Source organism: Medicago sativa, chromosome 4 (genome assembly GCF_051527215.1).
Source record: "Medicago sativa cultivar Bolivia chromosome 4, Bolivia_mono, whole genome shotgun sequence".
NCBI lineage: Eukaryota > Viridiplantae > Streptophyta > Magnoliopsida > Fabales > Fabaceae > Medicago > Medicago sativa.
In genome coordinates, this window is record NC_140752.1 from 72,126,185 (window position 1) to 72,135,199 (window position 9,015).

General features: G+C 35.1%; 1 long non-coding RNA gene across 1 annotated transcript; it reads left to right on the forward strand.

The window, feature by feature from the left end:
• The first annotated feature begins 4,858 nt into the window (after positions 1-4,858).
• LOC146931548 (uncharacterized) lies at positions 4,859-7,808 on the forward strand. The gene is made up of 4 exons (XR_015006751.1): positions 4,859-5,019; positions 5,114-5,185; positions 7,034-7,142; positions 7,538-7,808. It is a non-coding gene; the product is annotated as an uncharacterized LOC146931548 (long non-coding RNA).
• The last annotated feature ends 1,207 nt before the right edge of the window (positions 7,809-9,015 follow it).

A 9,015-nucleotide genomic window follows, 5' to 3' on the forward strand; every position in this document is an offset into this window, starting at 1 on the left:
GTCGAGTTTGCAAACTTGTTCATATAAGCTCGTAATATAAAAGCAAACAAATCTGAAGGCTTTTCCTATACTATACCGTTAGCATGGATCATACCCTCCTGAAGTTATACTATTGTCGTTTGAATATTTTTATTATCTTATCAGTAAATTATTTGCTTCAGAGTCCAGTGGAGTGTTTTTTAAGTGTTTTTTGCTTGGGTTATTGGAGTACACCAACATGGAGATCAACTTCAAAGATTTATCACTGGTTGATTAAACGCTAGTCTTGGATGTTGAACACAGCCAAGATAGGACTTGTGATATACATCTCTACCTTGTTGACCATTTTTTGATCGAGAGAACCATAGTGCATATTGTTGTTAATTGAACAAGAAAACAGTTGCAGGAAATGAACAAGACAAAGGAGAAATAACTGCTTTCATTCATATAATTTGTCTAATTAAAAAACAAACAGAACACACACTATGTTTTACATAGTTTGACAATACTAAAAACTTCCAATAACTACCACAATACAACACAATTAATTAAAGAAAACTGAACAGCAGTTACTAAAATAAAATAACCAACACATAATACATAAAAGTCTTCACATCAGCAGTCCTAAGCATGATATTTAACACTCCTCCTTGCTTTAGGAGCTGCAAACACCAAGCTTTGATCTCATATCTTCAAACTTGATAGTTGATAAGGGCTTTGTTAAGATATCAGCATTTTGCTCTTCTGTTTTGCAATAAACAAGAGTAATGACACCATCCTTCTGCACTTCCCTCAAGAAAAACAATTTGATGTTGAAATGCTTGGTTTTTCCGTGAAAAACTGGATTATGAGAAATAGCTATTGCAGCTTGATTATCAACAAAGATCTTAGTGGCTTCTTTGTGGTCAAGATGAAGGTCACTCAATATCTTTCTCAGCCACATAGCTTGATTAACAGCAGCCGTTGCAGCAATAAACTCCGCTTCAGCAGTTGATTGAGCCACTGTTTCTTGTTTTTTCGAACTCCAAGAGAAAACACTAGAACCAAGTGTGAAACAATAGCCAGAAGTGCTTTTCATATCATCAGCAGAACCTCCCCAATCGCTGTCTGAAAAACCAATCAGCTTGAATTCATTGCTTTTGGTAAATTTAATGCCAAAATCACATGTTCCTTTCACATATCTAAGCACCCTCTTTGCTGCCTTGAGATGACATTCACTTGCACAATGCATAAACCGAGACAAAATGCTTACCGCATTCAAAATATCAGGCCGTGTGGCTGTCAGATACATCAAACAACCGATCAGACTTCTAAAATATGCTTGATCAATCTTTTCAGTTCCATCTTCTTTGCAAAGCTTCTCTTTTGAATTCATTGGAGTGCTCATTTCTCTGCATTCTTCAAGCTTAAACTTTTTCAAAATTTCTTTTGCGTATTTCTTTTGACAAATGAAAATTTCATCCTTGCTTTGCTTGATTTCCATTCCAAGAAAATAAGTCATTAATCCAAGATCTGTCATCTCAAATTCCTTCATCATTTCCAATTTAAATTCATCAATCAATGTTGCATTATTTCCTGTCACCAAAATATCATCAACATAGAGAGAAACAACAAGAATATCAACCTCATTGTGTTTGATGTAAAGGGTAGACTCAGACAAGCTTCTCACAAAGCCCAAAGTCAGCAGATGATTATCAATTCTGCTGTACCAAGCTCTTGGTGCCTGCTTCAATCCATAAAGAGCCTTCTTAAGAAGATAAACCTTGTCTTCTTCCCCTTTCTTCATAAAGCCTTCAGGCTGTTCAACATAAATTTCTTCTTGCAAGAAACCATTTAAAAAAGCTGATTTAACATCCAACTGGTATACTTTCCAACCCTTTTGGGCTGCAACAGCAAGTAGCATCCTGATGGTGTCTAGCCTGGCCACTGGCGCAAATGTATCAGAGTAGTCCACTCCAAAAATCTGAGCATAACCTTTAACAACTAGCCTTGCCTTGAACTTGTTGATAGAGCCATCAGCATTGAGCTTAGTTTTGAAAACCCACTTGACGCCTATGACTTTCCTATCTTGAGGTCTGTCAACAAGCTGCCATGTATTATTTTTCTCAATCATGTGCAACTCCTCCTCCATTGCAACCATCCAATTTTTATCAAGTTTTGCTTCTTCAAAACCAGTAGGCTCACAAACAGCAATGTTGCATCTTTGATAAACATCAGAAAGTAATCTTGTTCCCCTGACAGGAACGTCATCTACCATTTCATTTTCCCAATCTTCAATGTTCTCATCAATCTGGAGTTTTGGATTTTTAGAAATTACCTCCATCTCCTTTGTGTCATCCCAGTTCCACTCTTCATCTTCCATAAAATGCACATCTCTACTTACAATAATTTTACCATTTTGTGGCTGGAAAATTTTATAAGCTTTTGCAACGGAGCTGTAGCCAATAAAAATGCCTGGTAGAGCTCTTTTGTCTAGTTTATCTCTCTTGATTTGTGGAACATGAGTAAAGCACAAACATCCAAATATTTTAAGGAAATTCAGGGAGGGTTTATAACCATACCAAGCCTCAAATGGCGTCTTATCCTTTACTGCTCTTGTAGGAAGCCTATTTTGCAAATAAACAGCAGTGTTTGCCGATTCCGCCCAAAATTGCTTTGGCAAGTTCTTCTCATGCAGCATACATCGGGTCATCTCCAATATAAATCTGTTTCTTCTTTCACTAACTCCATTTTGTTGTGGAGTGTATGGAACAATCAACTGATGATGAATGCCAGCGTCGTCACAGAATCGATCAAATGCTTCAGAAGTATACTCTTTGCCATTGTCTGATCTGAGAGCTTGAATTTTACAACCACTTTCATTCTCCACTCTTGCTTTGAATTTCCAAAATACTTGTGCTACCTCTGACTTGTGCTTCAGAAAGAAGATCCAACACATACGAGTAAAATCATCAATGAATATAGCATAATAAAGACTACCATTCAAAGAAGATGTTCTTTGTGGGCCTGCAATGTCAGTATGAATTAATTGCAACTTCTTTGTTGCTCTCCAAGTTGTCTTTGGAAATGGTTTCCTGCTTTGCTTTCCAAACTGACAAGCCTTGCAATTTGAAATATGGTCATCAAGTTCTGGAATGTCATTTGCCATCTCCTTGGATTTCAACTGCAGCAGACCTTGATGATGATAATGTCCGAGCCTTTTGTGCCATAAGTCTGTGACATTTTCTTTCATTTGAAAAGCAATTTGCTCCTCCTTCAATGGATTTAGAGCAAAACTTTTTCCTCTCATTTTTACTTTGAAAATGTCTTTGCCATCACTATCTTTAATCAAGCAGCTTTCATTTTCAAACAACACTTTATAACCTCTTTCAATTAATTGCCCAACACTTAACAAATTCTGATCAATTTCAGGGACGTACAACACATCAGAAATTAACTTTGTACCTGAATAGGTTGATATTGCTATTGTTCCTTTTCCTTTCACAGCAATGTAATTGCCATTTCCAACCCGAACTTTTGTTGAGTTTGCATTGTTTAGTTCCCTGAATAAATCTTTGTTATGTGTCATGTGGTTGGTACAACCACTATCAATCAGCCAATTCTCACTTGATTCGATGCTAGAGAAACATGTTGCAACGAATAAGTGATCCTCCTCTTCCTCTTGATCAACAACCTTTGCCTCATCATTATGTTGTTGATTCCTATTTTTACAAATAACAACTTCATGTCCCATTTGATTACACTTGGTACACTTAGCATCAGGTCTTCTCCAACATCTAAAGGGTGGATGGCCTTTCTTTCCACAATGTTGACATGGAGGATAAGATTTTCTTCGATTTACATTCTTTTCTGTCGCATTGGCTGATGTTGATCCCACATTATCCTGCTTGGCTGTTAATGCTCCTTCAAGTGTTGTTTCCTCTCTCATCAATCTTCTCTGTTCTTGTGCCTTCAATGCATTAAGCAATTCTGCCAAAGAAATTTTTGAGAAATCTTTGGTATTCTCCAAAGTAGTGATGGTTGCTTCATATCTTTCGGGTACTGTTACAAGAATTTTTTCAACAATTCTTGAGTCAGAGAATTCTGATCCCAAAAGTCTCACATTGTTTGCAATGTTGAGAAGTTTGTCAGAGTAATCTTGAATCGTCTCAGAATCCTTCATTCTTTGAAGTTCGAATTCCCGGATCAGGTTCAGGACTTGCATGCCTTTAATTCTTTCATCACCTTCATATTCTTTCTTGAGATAATCCCATATCTCCTTTGCTGATTTCAAGGACATGATTCTTGTGAAAATAGTGGTTGAGACAGCAGCAAACAAGCAGGCCTTTGCCTTTGCCTTCTTTGTCTTTTTTTCCTTTTGCATTTTTATTTGTGCCATGGTGGGATTGTTTGGAAGTACAGGAATTTCATAATCTTCTTCCACTGCTTCCCACAAATCCAAAGCTTCCAAATATGCCTCCATACGCACTGCCCAAAGTTGGTAGTTACTTCCGTCGAACACCGTCGGAGCGATGCCGGAGAGACTTGCTTCGGTTTCCATGACGTTAAACTCACACTGATCCCTTAGAATAGGGCTCTAGATACCAATTGTTGTTAATTGAACAAGAAAACAGTTGCAGGAAATGAACAAGACAAAGGAGAAATAACTGCTTTCATTCATATAATTTGTCTAATTAAAAAACAATCAGAACACACACTATGTTTTACATAGTTTGACAATACTAAAAACTTCCAATAACTACCACAATACAACACAATTAATTAAAGAAAACTGAACAGCAGTTACTAAAATAAAATAACCAACACATAATACATAAAAGTCTTCACATCAGCAGTCCTAAGCATGATATTTAACACATATGATGAGGGAAATACTTTGTAAAGAAGTGAGAATAGTATAGAAGTGGAACAAGGTTGCTACCGTTTACCGTACTACCAGAAAATCATTTTCAAACTAATCCTCAAGGTTACTTGTCCTTGAAATAATTAAGGTTACTTTGTTTGTTCGATAAAGAGGAAATACGACAACGGGATCTGCAGGTTCTTACTCCTTTTGTTTTTGTCTTGGTCTTAACATTTTATTATTATTGTACTTGCTAACATCATTTTCTTTTAATTTGATCACATGAGCCAGTAAATTTTTCCTTACCAAATTTTTTGGGAGAAGTGCAGGAGACAATAAAACCAGTGCTTAACTTACATCAAGGTTAGTGATATAGAACCCAGAAAAGGAATAGAAAAACTGAATTGTATTGATACTTGCATCAACTCAACTAGAGAAATAATCAGTGTTACAGAGTAGTTTTAGGGAAACTTAAATGAAAAATATAGCATCTGCACTTTATTTTCAGGATCAGGTATCTGCACAGAGTAGTCACACTCTAACTGAATTGTTTTAAGCTCTTCCAATTTGCGCAAACTGATTTTTCTGCATATCATGTACGACCTCTAGTGTTGAATTGCCAATGCCACAACCACTAGTTATTTGAGATTATTGCCAATTGTGTGTATTCTAATGTTATTTGAGATCATAACTCACCCAACCCCTGCCCCGACTTTCAATAGCAAACTCCTATATGAAGTCTGAAAAGGCTAGGACAGGAGCAACAATAATCCTCCCTTTGAGAAATTCAAAAGCCTCTTGTGCCTTTTGACTCCATTTGAGCCACTCCTCTGTGAGCTCGATTAATGGTTCAGGTATCTTGCCAGAGTCCTGATGATTTTCCTGTAATATATCAGGTTAAAATTGCAAATTCCCACAACTTAAGTATTTTTAGGCACGGGCACACACCTTTATTCGGATCCATTGCCACCTAGGGATATGGTACGTCCCAAATACTCCGCGACCAACTATTGGTTATTTTCTCTCAAAAAAAAAAAAACTATTGGTTATTTAATACATCCAACACCTCTGCTAAGTGCAGTAAATGCATGTCCCAATCTAGACTATACATCGAAGTATCACCAAAGAAGATCAACATAAATATTCTTAATGTGGTTCTTAAAATCTCATTAATTATTGCTTGAAAAGTAGAAGGTGCGTTCATTAACCCAAATGACATTACTAGATACTCATAATGACCCCTTATGTGTTCTAGATGTTGTTTTAGGCTTTGTTTGGGAGTTTGGAGGAGAATGGAGTGAAAGACTTGGGAAAAAAGGAATGAGCAAGTGGAAGAAATAGAGGAAAATGGGAGGGGAGGGTTTTGAGGGGTTAATTTTTCTTCATAATACTAAACCATTCTCATTTGGGGAACTAAAAAATTGTATTGGAGGAGGGTTTTGGGGGGTTTTGGAGGGTGTATATGAATTCTTCAAATTTAATCTATGTTGTTATATTATTTTTAAAATTAAAAATATAGTAATCATATGCATTAATTTATCATTCTCTAAAAAAAATACTCTTTTAAAAATTTTGAAAGATTTCTCCATTTTCCCTCGTATTTTCCACCCCTCAAAGCCTCTCCTTCCCCTTCCCTCCAAACTCGCAAACAAAGTCTTAAGAACAACCTTACTTCTGAGATATACTTGATGATAAATCCAATTTCAGGTCTAGTTAAGAAAAATTTGAGCTCCATACAATTCATCCAATAACTCATCTATCCATGCTCTTAGTGAGCAAGAGTAATGCCTTAGATTGCATCACCTAGAGAGCTGTTTTGAGGCTTACCACCTCCTTTTCCAGAATAGCTACCTTTGCATTCATCTTCTTCGGTGGCATCCATGTTCTTCATGTGCTGATCTGTCCGTCCATCCGTAAACGTGTACTTTCTCTGAATCAAGGAAGATACAGCGGAATGTTTTGAGTGAAAAAGAACATAAGCATTGTTATCCAATATCGCCTTAAAGAGGAAAAAAATGGCCTTATGCAGGTTAGATGTGGTGTCCATTAGCATGAAATCATAGTTAGTTAATGATGTGGAAGTTTTCAAAAATCTTACCACTTGTTAAATGCAAAACCTGATATCAACTATCAAGGAATAAAGCACTAAAATATTTTTTGTATTAGATTTATTTGTTGTTTATGAATTGGCTTTTACTTATAAACATACAGGGAGATGTTGAAACACTGAAGAAGGAATGCTCCCCTCAGCTGATTGAACGCTGTAAAGTAGAGCACAGTGGTTATAAAAGTCATGGTATCTATCTTCTTTGATAACAAGGTGTGATTATAATATATTTTTTTCTCTCAATCTTTCTTATTGCTCTCTGTTCAATTACATTTTGTTTTTTCATGATCATGCTGGCCGTGCAGCTGGTTTGAAGAGTACTTGTTTTGTGGTGTCAATCAATATTATAAGACTATAAGTTCATGAAAGCCTTGGCGCAACGGCAATGTTGTTGCCTTGTGACTCAGAGGTCACAGGTCCAAATCTTAGAAAAGAGTTTATCCGCTTAGGGCTTGTTGAGAGCCTCATGCACAGACCGGTTCTTTTTCTTCAATATACTAGGTCATGTGCAACTTAATTTGGGGTTTATACTATTATAGTTTCATGAAGTGAATACAACCTTTGCATGTATGGTTTAACAATTTATGAATTTTTTTTTTTTTTACTAGGATACAATCCACACTGAATTGTATATGGGCTTTGCAACAAATGCACCCAGAAGATAGTGGAGAGGATGCTATTAATCTAATGTGGAGACTGAGAGAGATGATGCAAACCTCTCATTTAGTTTTTCACTTTCTTCCCTTTTTTATATCCAGCTGATACATCCTTTTTAAATTATTATCATTATTGTTTTTGCTACTGATATTAACAAATTAACATGCCTGTATGTATTCACACATCATCTCAAGGTTATCTATCTATTTATTTATTTTTTAAACAGTAGGCTATCTATCTATAAATCTTTAAAAACTTCTTTCTTAATGATATGTAGCAAAGCTTTAAGTTACACTTTCATTACTCAATTGGGGAAAATAACAGTTGGTCTGTGAACATTTCTTCTTTAGAAATTGCGAACCATATTTTTATGTTACACTGCATCATTAACCCATTCTCCATCATCATTTCTAAGCATGATAGTTTTTACCGCCTTCCATGATAGTCTTAACGCATTCTCCACCATCATCACTCCTTGCATATATTATGCATTGTCCCTAAAAACGAATATTGTAGAATATTGTAAAAAAATTCCCCAAAAAAATATAAAAATTCATATTAAATTCATTTTTTTGGGAGAGATTCTTATAACATTATGATTTTTTCTGCAAAATTTTATTCAAAAATATGAATTCTACATATGAGTTTACTTTAAATGAGAGACCAAAAGTGAAGATGGAAAATTTGAAACTAAAAGTTGAAGGAAAATTTTAGAGGGACTAAAACAAAAAGTTGGTATATTTATAGGGACCAAAAACATATTTAACCCTATATTCTTTTATAAAAATTTAAAATAAACCCCCCCTACATTTTCTATTTTTAAATGACAATGGGACGATGTTGTTTGATACTCAAGCATGTTAATGGTATTGATCTGACTCTAAACCCTAAATCTCATGATCCCTAGTTAGTCTCCCTCTAACAAATTTCTATTTTTGGAGCACACGTTTTATCTTTCTTTCAATGAATCTTCCACTTTCTTTTTAAACATTTACGAAGTCTTTAATTTTTTTCATCAGAATTGTTTTTTAATTTGCAATAATTTTTTTAACAATGTTACTCATTTTATTTGCAAAATTTCAAATCTTAATGAAACCGATAATATAAGTAAGAAAACTTTGTTTCAATGAAGTTTAAATTTGAATATAACAAAAAAACATTCATTTTCCAACTAGATAGCATAATTAGTTTTATTAAAAAAGAGTATGACACTTAAATAAAAACGACATTAAAATAAAAACATAAAATCTCTAGTCAAATGACACTTTAAAAGAAAACAAGGCTCATTTCTCTAACCACACTCTTAAAATTTGCAGTACTGCAGAAATAGGTAGACAGCGGAATCAGACAAATCAGTGCACTACTCTCTTTAAATTCAGAATCGATTTCATGTATGTCGGTGAAAATCGCTTTTGACCACACTAAACAC